The following is a 10,278-nucleotide window of genomic DNA, read 5'->3' as shown; positions in this document are numbered from 1 at the left end:
GTATGGTAAGCATGTTTCCATAATAAAACCGTTTAGTATGGTAGAAGCATGCCACGGGGTAAACAACCTCTCTCTGATACTGTTTTTGGAAACAACCCACGCAGAGTTCAATCATGATGCCGAGATACTGAAATTCAGCCATGCCTACACTTGGTGGTTTAATTCAGAGCTAATTCTATTCACAAAATCAAAGACTATGCAGAAATAAATTTTGGAAATCAACTGGCAACCAAGATAAAATGGAAAGAATGTACAGACAGCTTAATTTCACTGAGAGAATGAAGGGACATCTTGTTTAACAGTGTTTCTATTTTCCCATTACCTTAGGAGCCCTAGCAAAGAAGTGCATGGCCCCAGTTAATTTTATTTCTACTTTATCATTACAATCTGACATCTTTAACCATTAACAAATATTTATCACTAGAAACTGTGAAGTGATGTAAAATGAAGCAATGACCCACTTCTGACTTGATAACCAGAATAGCTGAAAGAAACTATGATGCTCAGACTGCTATTCAAATGTCTCTGACTCTCAAATGATCAAAGGAGTGTGTTATTCTCTTTTACCAGGCTACCCAAGCTTCTTTTTGGGTAGCTAGAGATGAACACTCAAGAGTGGTTTTTGATTCAGTTATAAAACGTAAAGTAGCCAAACCATAAATTCACTAAACCCCACTGTTCATAACACACCTTTTTTACTTCCCTGCTTTTCTTTGAGAAATAGGACAAAAGTAGAGGCACATCTTTGCAGGGCTTCGTCACTTAAATTCATTTATAATGTTGAAATATGGTTGTTAAGAATTCATACATCCCAGTGAAAAAAAGGAAAGGAAGTTCCCTTCTTAAGACCAAATACATGTTCAAACATACATTCAAACTCTGACACATCTGCTTGAATTGAAAGTATTGTGGTGAATCTGCTCATTCCTTCACAAATGGTATTTTTTTTTTCATGTGACACTTTAAACATCCTTTACGTCTAAGGATGACATTCTCACTGATTTCTGCTTTCTTCTTTCACCCTCTCGAAGCAGCAATCAGATCTATTTATAAATCAAACAAATTGTTATGCTGTTGTGTAACTATTTGTATTTTTTTAGGGATTTTTAAAAAGATCTTTTTCCTAGATACAACGGACAAAGGAGGACAAACTGTGGAAAAACATTCCATTACTTATGTACATACAAGTATAGGTCATTTGCTCTATACCTGCTCTAACTCTAATTAAAGTCTTCTCAGAATTGCTGCTTCCTAATCATTCTTTTTCCACCAAAGCTTTCTAAGTAGAACACTTCAGTCGAGTGATACTCGTGTCTCAGACCTGAATTAAGTTGGGTTTTTTTGTTTGGATTTCTTGTTACAATAGCCCTGCAGCTAATGTATGTCAATTCCAAACGCCCTCCCAAATCCAAAAGAATAGTTTTCACAGCAAGTTAACATTTACTTCTCTTTTTGTTGCCCTTTTTTAATGTGTTGATTTTTTTTGGGAGTTTTTTTGAAATATAACCACTACTGGATTCTAAATATATGAAGCTACATGAAGGCATAATACATCATATTTCTGTCCTTTGCATCTTTTACCTGTCTTTCATTTAAAGCTATGGAGCATTAGAATCTACATTAATTTGCAATTAATATAACGCTGCTGCCAAGTAAGCAGGATTTTCAGCAACTCAACAGCACATTTGGAGCTACACATTCTCTTCTCAATAACCTAAGAGCTACAGAAATATCGTCTGACTTCAGTATACCAGTGGCTTCTCCTCTTATTTTTTCTTTTAAGTCCACACTGCACCCGTTACCCCCTGCAATGTGTTTCCTTAGAGCAAGAAACTCCTGAAATCCAGGATACCATCCTGCAGAAAGGCAATTGTGCTAGCAGAAGGATAAATGTATCAGCTGTAGTTCTTATAGAGGAACGTGCATGCTTTTATATTAGGTGGGTTTTTTGTTTTGGATGGTTTGGGTTTTGTTTTGTCAAGGACACACCAGGACTCCTTCTTTCTTTTTATAAAGCTCAAACATTATATTCTGTATCAGTTGACAGCATGTTCAGTCAGGCAAATGATATGAACTTCAGAATGAGGTTCACAAAACTTATCAGGCAATTTAAATAGTACTACTTGTCTTGACTAGAGACTACCACATGGTCAGTATAGACAATATTCTTGATACAAGAAATAACAATGCAATTCATTGGTCTCTGACAGGCAACTACAACTGGAGTAGTTTAAAGAACATCATTCTGAAATAAAAGAGATTAAAAAAACTGCTGAAAGCATTTTTCGTTCTGTATACGGTGCTCTTTTATGAGGTCAAGGACATCAGATAGTAAGTTTTCAGTAGTCTTAACTTGTGAAAATAAGGTACAAGAGAGAAACGAAACTGGAAGATAGCAGTCACATAAAATCACTTTAAAAAAAATGCTTATTCCACCCACTCAGATCCCAAGATGAGGATTTGCTTGATTGATTTTGAAGTTACTGCTAAGTCCCCTCTCAAAAAAATGCTCATTTTTATAACCATGCTTGCTGTCAGAGAACCTCACAGATATTTCATCCAAAACAATTTTTCTGTCAAATCAGAGATGCTCTTCAGGCTGGATTATAAAGGCATTGACTAAGGATCTTCCTAAAACAGCAAATATTTTGCCATCTTCTAGTTTCTAATGCAGCATCCTATGGCAATATACTAATGAACATGTAATAAGTATACAATTTTTTCACTGAAAAAAATTACAAAAAAATTTTCAAATTCAAGTTATTAAGACAACCTGAAAATAAAAAGGTAATTGTTTTTCATTTAAGCATCTGAATGTGATATTTATGTCTCCCTCATTTCTGGGGAGCAGACATCCCCCAGAAATCCTCTTTAATAGCTATAATGTTTTTTACTACAGTGAGCTACCAGAAGTTTTCATAAAATACATTCTCTGAAACAAACTATAGCACAGTCACTTCTGCTTATTAGATGAGATCAGCCCACACAACAAGGGTCTCTTCATATCTAATCTTCATATGCCTCTAGTTATACCTTTATAGGCAAGAACTCTTGTGTGCTACATATGAGAAGGTAGACAGTAAGGCCACTACCATAACCACAATTCAGATTCTTTCAGTCATTAGAATCAAAGTATAAGCTTTACTTGCTGGCAAAGAAAGTCTTTCAACTTTCATGGTAGACACACACTATTGGACTGTTCTCACTTTATTTTTTCCCAGTGATTGAAGTTAGTTTGTAAGCTCCTTAGATCGGGATTTGTAGCTTTATGTCACAGAGAATTGTAGTCTGACATACAAGTGTTAATATAACAACAATTGACCCTGTAAGCATCTCCAAATTCCAATGTACCAATGACTACCAACATCAGTCTGTATTAACAGCAAACTTCAGGTTTCAGCATACCTCAACAGGTTGCAAAATACTGCTTTTTCCATCTCTCCCTTTTTACAGGTGTAGGTTTCCCCATCCTATTTAAACCTGATTTTGGAAAGCATCTATAGGGATTTCCTACACAGTTTCTGAGCCTCCTTATTCTGATGGATAAGTTTGACCCAATTTTGCACTGGGATAAGTTTACATAATTTCTTGGATATTGAGATCTTATGCAGCTCCACATCTCTAACAGCAAAATTTGCAAACAGAAACAGATTCTTCTCAAGAGGCAAAGGTGATAGTTTTAACAAATGACTGAAATGCTTGCCAAGCTAAAGTACCAACTCTATTGGATAAAAACCAGAACAAATTAAGAGTAATGAAGCTGCAGGGCAAAGTTTAGATGGTCTTGCTTATCAGGACATCAATGTCTGTAAACTTTCTGCAGCTCTAATCTAATTCTTTAAAGAGTTAGTTATTCCCTCCATCCCAAAAAGACAAAAGGAATTCCTCAACGGGTAGAAAAATTGGCCTGTGTGAAGAAGAAATTATAGTTTTGAAAATTACCAGACAGTGCTTCAACTGAAAGAAATTCTTCAAAAAGCAGGCTATTAGACATGGTGGATGTACCTCTTATGTTTCAATAGGGAAAAAAACCAATTTTGTTGTGAATATTTCAGGAAAAAATTTGCAATTATTATTGGAGATGGTTTGGCATAAATTTTACAGTTAAGAAAAAAATCAAAGTTTGCAAGCATTAGAAAATCAAAACTGTTTCATATGCACATTTATTAAGTATTTCTAACACACTTTATATTTATCCTGTTTTCTGCCTGTAAGGAAAAGTTTATACTTTTTTTTCTTTAAATACATTCTCTGTCAATGAAAAAGTGCTAACAATGGAAAATCAATTTTTCATGAGAAAACACCACCGAGGCCATGACAGGGTCAAACTCTTCCCCTTGAGCTCTGCCCAGGTGCCATAACATTTTCCTCAAAGCTCTTCCCTTTGGAGTCAAATTGTGGAGAAATATTCAAACTCTCTTCCTCGAATGTTCTTCCCTGATGAATATTGAGAAAGTTCTACTTATCTGTGCAGGAACAGAACCAAGCATCTTTAAATGCTCCACAAAAGCTATCAATCATTCTTCTTATTATTTTTTTCAGTGGTAGATAAGTTCTGAAAGCATCAATTTAAAAAAAAAAAAAAAAAAGAAGTTCCACTACCCAACAAGTACTTAATTTTCTTAAAAGAGACTGGAGGAAAAAAAAGCACCCTCATAAACCTTTTATCTAAATTAACAGGTTTTTTTCAGTAACAAAGATCGACAGCAGATATTTAGATATGTAAGAAGAAAAGAGAAAAAGATATCTTATTTAGGTTGTAAGACTTTTTTTTCCCCTCTAATATATAATTTTGAAAAGAAGTCAAGCCTTCCTTCTAGGAGGACCCATTTGAGATTTACTTATTAAAGACACTCCAATTGCTAATGTCTGATGGCTTCTAAGAGGTGAACGTGGCTTTAGATCAGTTCATAACACGTAAATATATCCCCCATAAAGATTTCAGCAGTAAAGCCCATGGACTTCCATTTACCATTGACATGGAGGCACCAGTTCCATCCCAGATCAACACAAAACATCTCAATGTGTCATAGATAGGGACAATTTCCAGCAATGCTTCAAAACATGCATTTCCTACTCAGAGCTCAGAATGAAGTTTCCACTCTCATCCTGCTTAGTCTACCAACACTTAACTCTTTTGTCCAAAAAGTTCTTCCATGTACAATTTAAAACAATCTTTCTACTGTTTTACCTCTTGATTCTGAGTTATAGAATCACAGAATGATTTAGGTTGGAAAATACCTTTAAGATCATTTAGTCCAATTATTATCACAAGTGTCACATCCACCACTGAAATGTGTCCCTAACTCCTTTTATATTATTCTTTTTGTTCCTTTATCAAGGTGACACTCACTGCTCTAGTGTTCACTGGGATTTTTGTAGACACTTTATCCATGTGAAACAACACTTGTCATCCCCTCTCTCTTTCAAATTTGACTTCTCTCCAAAAGTCTTGGTTTGTTTATTTGTCGTGGTTTTCCCCAGCCAGCAATGAAGCACTACAACAGTCTGGGCAAAACAGACTCCACTACTTAACTTAAAGAAGAAAGTAAGGAAAGCTTATTCTACTATCTACAAGAAACAGATCAGAATAAAAAGCCAAACCAGAGCAGGATGATGAGAAAATTACAACCAGCACTTTAAGATTTCCCTTCCCCATTCCTCCTTTCTTCCTGAGCCCATTTCAATGCTCGCAATATCTCTACCTCCTCCTCCCTCAATGGCTCAGGGGCACAGGGAATGGGGGATGTGGTCAATCTCTCACAGATGGGCTCTGTCGCTTCCCTCTTCTCAAATGAGGACGACTACTTGCACTCTTCCCTTGCTCTGATACAGGGTTATTCACATGGGATACAGTCCTTAATGAATATATCTGGTGTGGGTTCTTCCCCACAAAAGAAGTTTCTGCAGATACAGGGTCCCTGCCATGGGATATTGCCTCTTCTAGTCATAATTTTAATGAGCTTCTCTGGTGTGAGTTCTTCCCCACAGTTACACCTTCTGTAATATGAGGTCCTTCACGTGGGATGCGGCCTCCTCTGGCCATAGTCACTGCCCCTGATGCAAGGTCTTTACCAAAGTGCAAACAAATCTCTGCTTCACCAGTCCTCTCCACAGGATGCAGGGGAGTGTCTGCTCCAGCACACCTCCTCCTCTCTTTCCTCGCTGACCTTGGAGTCCACATGGTTGCTTCTCTCTCACTTCCAACTCCTTGCACCACCAACAGTCACAAAAGAAAGAATGGACAGAAGAAGAGAGAGAGAAAAAAAGGAACAGGAAGAATCCTCCTCTTCTGACTTTTTCTTAAAAAGTGATGATGGAGGCATCTAATTGGCTCAGCCCCAGAAGTGGGTCTGGGTCAGAGCTGGGGAAGGTTTCAAGCAACTTCAGGAGCCATCTTTACAGCCCCTTCCTCGTTACCAGAAACAGCTCCATGTCAAACCATGACACTATTCAACAAATGGAAGGGTGACCCACATGTGAAGCTCAACACATCTGAAGCAGTGCTTGTAATTAATTTCCTTTCCCAATCATTATTCTAAATCACTAACCCCAGTCTTTCAGCTTACCAGACCTATCTCCAAAGACCCTATGAAGACACAACTGCTAGACAAAGATGAGGTCATTTTTCTGTCAGGTAATCAGTAGCACATGCTACCATTTGCTTCATTGTCTTTCATCTGACTGCCTCACGTTTCACAGGCTGTAAAGAAGTTGTCTCCCTATCTTTAAATCTCCTCACTTTATCACATTTCCAACTGTGCCTTTTATTGATCAATTTCTCCTATGCTTCCCCCTTTTGGAGATTAGTCATCAGAAACCTTCCTTGCATCTCTTCATTAGCAAGCTGATCACACCAAATGGACAGACTAACAGCAATCCCTACCTTCTCTGCACTTCTTCACAAACATGTACATTTGTACTGTAAAATCTTGATACTAAGGAACAGACTGATTTTGTCTGTCCTTTCAGAGCCTATTGTAAAGGTCATGATTCATGACAGACTTCTGAATTTGCTAGCAATAATAATCCTCATAAAATAGTAGTCCCAGAATGATGATCTGCCATATTTTTAGGTGATTGCGTTTGATAACTCTGTGTGCAAGATCAGTATATACAAGAGGCAAAAATAAAAGTAAAACAATGATAAAATAATTATATTCTTTCATTATATTGGAATCAGAGTTTGAGTCTCACTATTGCTGTACGATCAGTTCATTGAACTCTCAAATCCTTAGTTTTGAAAAATTAATTTGCAGCTATGTAATTGATGCTTTAGATATATAATGAAAACTGATATTTCATTGAATAAAATATCTGAGTGTAACATTTTAATAATATTACTGTTATTAAAAGATTTTCCATACCTGATTAAGTATATGCCATTATTTTGCCTTTAATATAACAAGAGATTGGGCTCTACATAATAAAATTTTAATTCATTAATTCTATTTTGTTTGAAATCCTTTGCAGATCACATTGTCCCTCACTTTACTCAAGTAAGCACTGCGCTGTTAGAGGTGGCACTGTTAAATTATACATTTCTGCCTGCTTAATGGCCTTCATAAATACACTAACCTATCCATGTAAACTGCGTATCAAAGGTAGCTTCAGCTTTTGACCTTAATATGACCTACCACGATTACTGTGAGCTGGGGGTTGACCTGCTGGAGACCAGTTCCAGGAGAGGGACCTGGGAGTTCTGGTGGGCAGCAAACTAAACGAGCCAGCAATGTGCCCTCGTGGGCAAGAAGGTCAACAGCATCTTGGGGGGGCATCAAGAGTGTGGGCAGCAGGTTGAGAGAGGTTCTCCTTCCCCTCTCCTCTGCCTTGCTAAGGTTTCCTGTGTCCATTTCTGGGCTCCTCAGTCCAAGAGAGACAAGGAACTGCTGGACAGAGTCCTGTAAAGGGCTACCAAGTTGATGAGGGGACTGGAATATCTCTCTGATGAGGAGATGCTGTAGGACCTGTTGCCATTCAGCCTGGAGAAGAGAAGGCTGAGGGAGGATCTTATCAATGCTGAGAAATACCTAAAGGGCAGATGGCAAGAGGACAGAGACAGATGTTTCTTCTGTGGTGCCTAATGACAGGACAAGGGGTAATGAGCACAAGCTGGAACACAGGAAATTCCACCTGAACACAAGGAGAAACCTTGGTGTTGAGATGAGAATGCCCTGGCACGGGATGCCCAGGGCGGGTGTGGAGTCTCCTTCTTAGGAAGTTTTCAAACCTGCCTGGACATGTTCTTGTGCCTTCTGAAGGAGAGGAACCTGCTTTAGCAGGGGGTTAGGCTGGATAAGTTCTGGAGGTCTGTCTCTGTATCACTTTTCCAAACCCATTTTGCGATTTGGAGATGGTCAAGTAGCTGAAACCTTGCTGTAGTCTTCTATTCTGGCATTTCTTTTTTTCTCAAGAACACATAAGCTTCATGATAGGTTTAGAAAATTAATATGTGATCCAGATGAAAAGTTTAAGTTTTCATATGCTTTCTCTATAGGTAGAAAAAATATATACCTCTTAACATAAAGCATAGTCTGCAGTTATTCATCTTTTAAACACTTCTGTGCTACGCAATCATGTTGGAAAGCAAACCAGACATCTAACTGCCTCTTACAGTTCCTGGATCACACTATTCAAGGAGGAGTGAGCTGAAAATTCAATTGTGATTGGGGTTTTATCAGTTTGTGAAATATCAATGAAATTTGCCATCATATGGAATCTGCATTTTCTGTCTCCTTCTCACAGCAGATGTCTTGATCATCTTTTTCTTGATTTACCCTGTAGAGACCCCACACTGCAGTTACATTTGATGCTGGTGTCCTTCCCATTCCACAGTACTAAACTATCTTTGCTTTCCCACTGGTGAGCAAAATTGAAGGGTCACATCCAGACTGTTACTTGTGTTGAGTGGTAGTTTTTTCTTCAAGTAGTTTCATTTATTAATCTAGAAGAGCAGTATTATTATTTGTGAGTGGCATTTAATATTTGTAATTCATTTGGGAAATTCTTGAAGGATAAAGCCAAAGCAATGCAAAAATCACAAAAGTGTGGGTTAAAGTATACAGTGTGACATGAAGCAAGGATCAGGAATGACACTGAAGTACATCAGGTCTTGCAAAACCTGAGGGATTCCTCTCACCTTTCCCTGAGTGAAAACAGCAATTCAGTCAATGAGAATAGCCACTCCATGTCCCACATTGCCTTCCCAGCTCCAAATACTGACAGGTCCAAATACTGTCATGTGGAAGTCACAGAATCTTAAGTTAGAAGAGACCACAAATGATTATCCAGTCTAACCCTCTTGCCAGAGGAGACCACCTAGAGTAGGTCACACAGGAACTCATCCAAGTGGGTTTTGAATGTCCCCAGAGAAGGAGACTCCACAACCCATCTGGGCAGCCCGTTCCAGTTCCCCATCACCCTCCTAGGGCAGAAGTTCTTCCTTGTGATTCTTTGGAACCTCTTATTGTACCCTTTGCCCCTTGTCTTATCTTTGGACATCACCAGAACATCCTGTCTCCATCCTTTGACTACCAATGAAAGGGTCAAGAACAAAATTTTCAAACCCATGTGCTACATTATCATTAACAGTGCATTACAAAGTGCACAGAATTCTGAGATTTGGGTTTGTTTTTTTTTTTTTCTACTTATCAGTGCTTGTGGAGCTGCTGGGAAGCACCTAACCATTCTGGCTCAGCACCATCATTTCAGTATGTGTTTTCTCTCATGTTCATTTAATACTCTTTTGCTTCCAACTTCAACTTTAGGAAAAAAAAAAGAAACTCATTTCAGACTCCCCAGAGCCAAGTGAAAGATTTTCTTAACTAAATATCCTTCCAACCAGTAAAGTGACTCCTATCAAAGAATTAAGTCTAAAGTATGAGTTTAATATGTCCATTCACAACATATTACACCACAAGCTCCCTTCTATCGCCGACATGCAACTTTACATTTAAAAAGTGCCAAAAAGTTTCTCATCCTCGTATGTAAATTTTGAAATTGTCAAATAATAATTCAAACCACAGAAAACACATAGAGGGGTGAAGAGAAAAAGAAAAAAAGGCAACTGAATAAGCTATTAATATAGCTTTCTTCCAGATCTCAGAGTGTTTCACAGTTCCATTCATTTCATTAGGACTTCTGAAAAGTCAGCACTTTATAAAAGGCAATAAAATATTTAGTAGTAATTGAAAAACTTGTCTACTTCTGTGTGGACAACATAGATGGATTCCTAATCTGCTTCTAAACTTCATCTTTTTAAGTAGAGCACACCCTTTT

The sequence above is a fragment of the Colius striatus genome, chromosome 6, assembly GCF_028858725.1.
Source record: "Colius striatus isolate bColStr4 chromosome 6, bColStr4.1.hap1, whole genome shotgun sequence".
NCBI classification, from domain to species: Eukaryota; Metazoa; Chordata; class Aves; order Coliiformes; family Coliidae; genus Colius; species Colius striatus.
Note: the sequence above shows the minus strand (reverse complement) of the source record.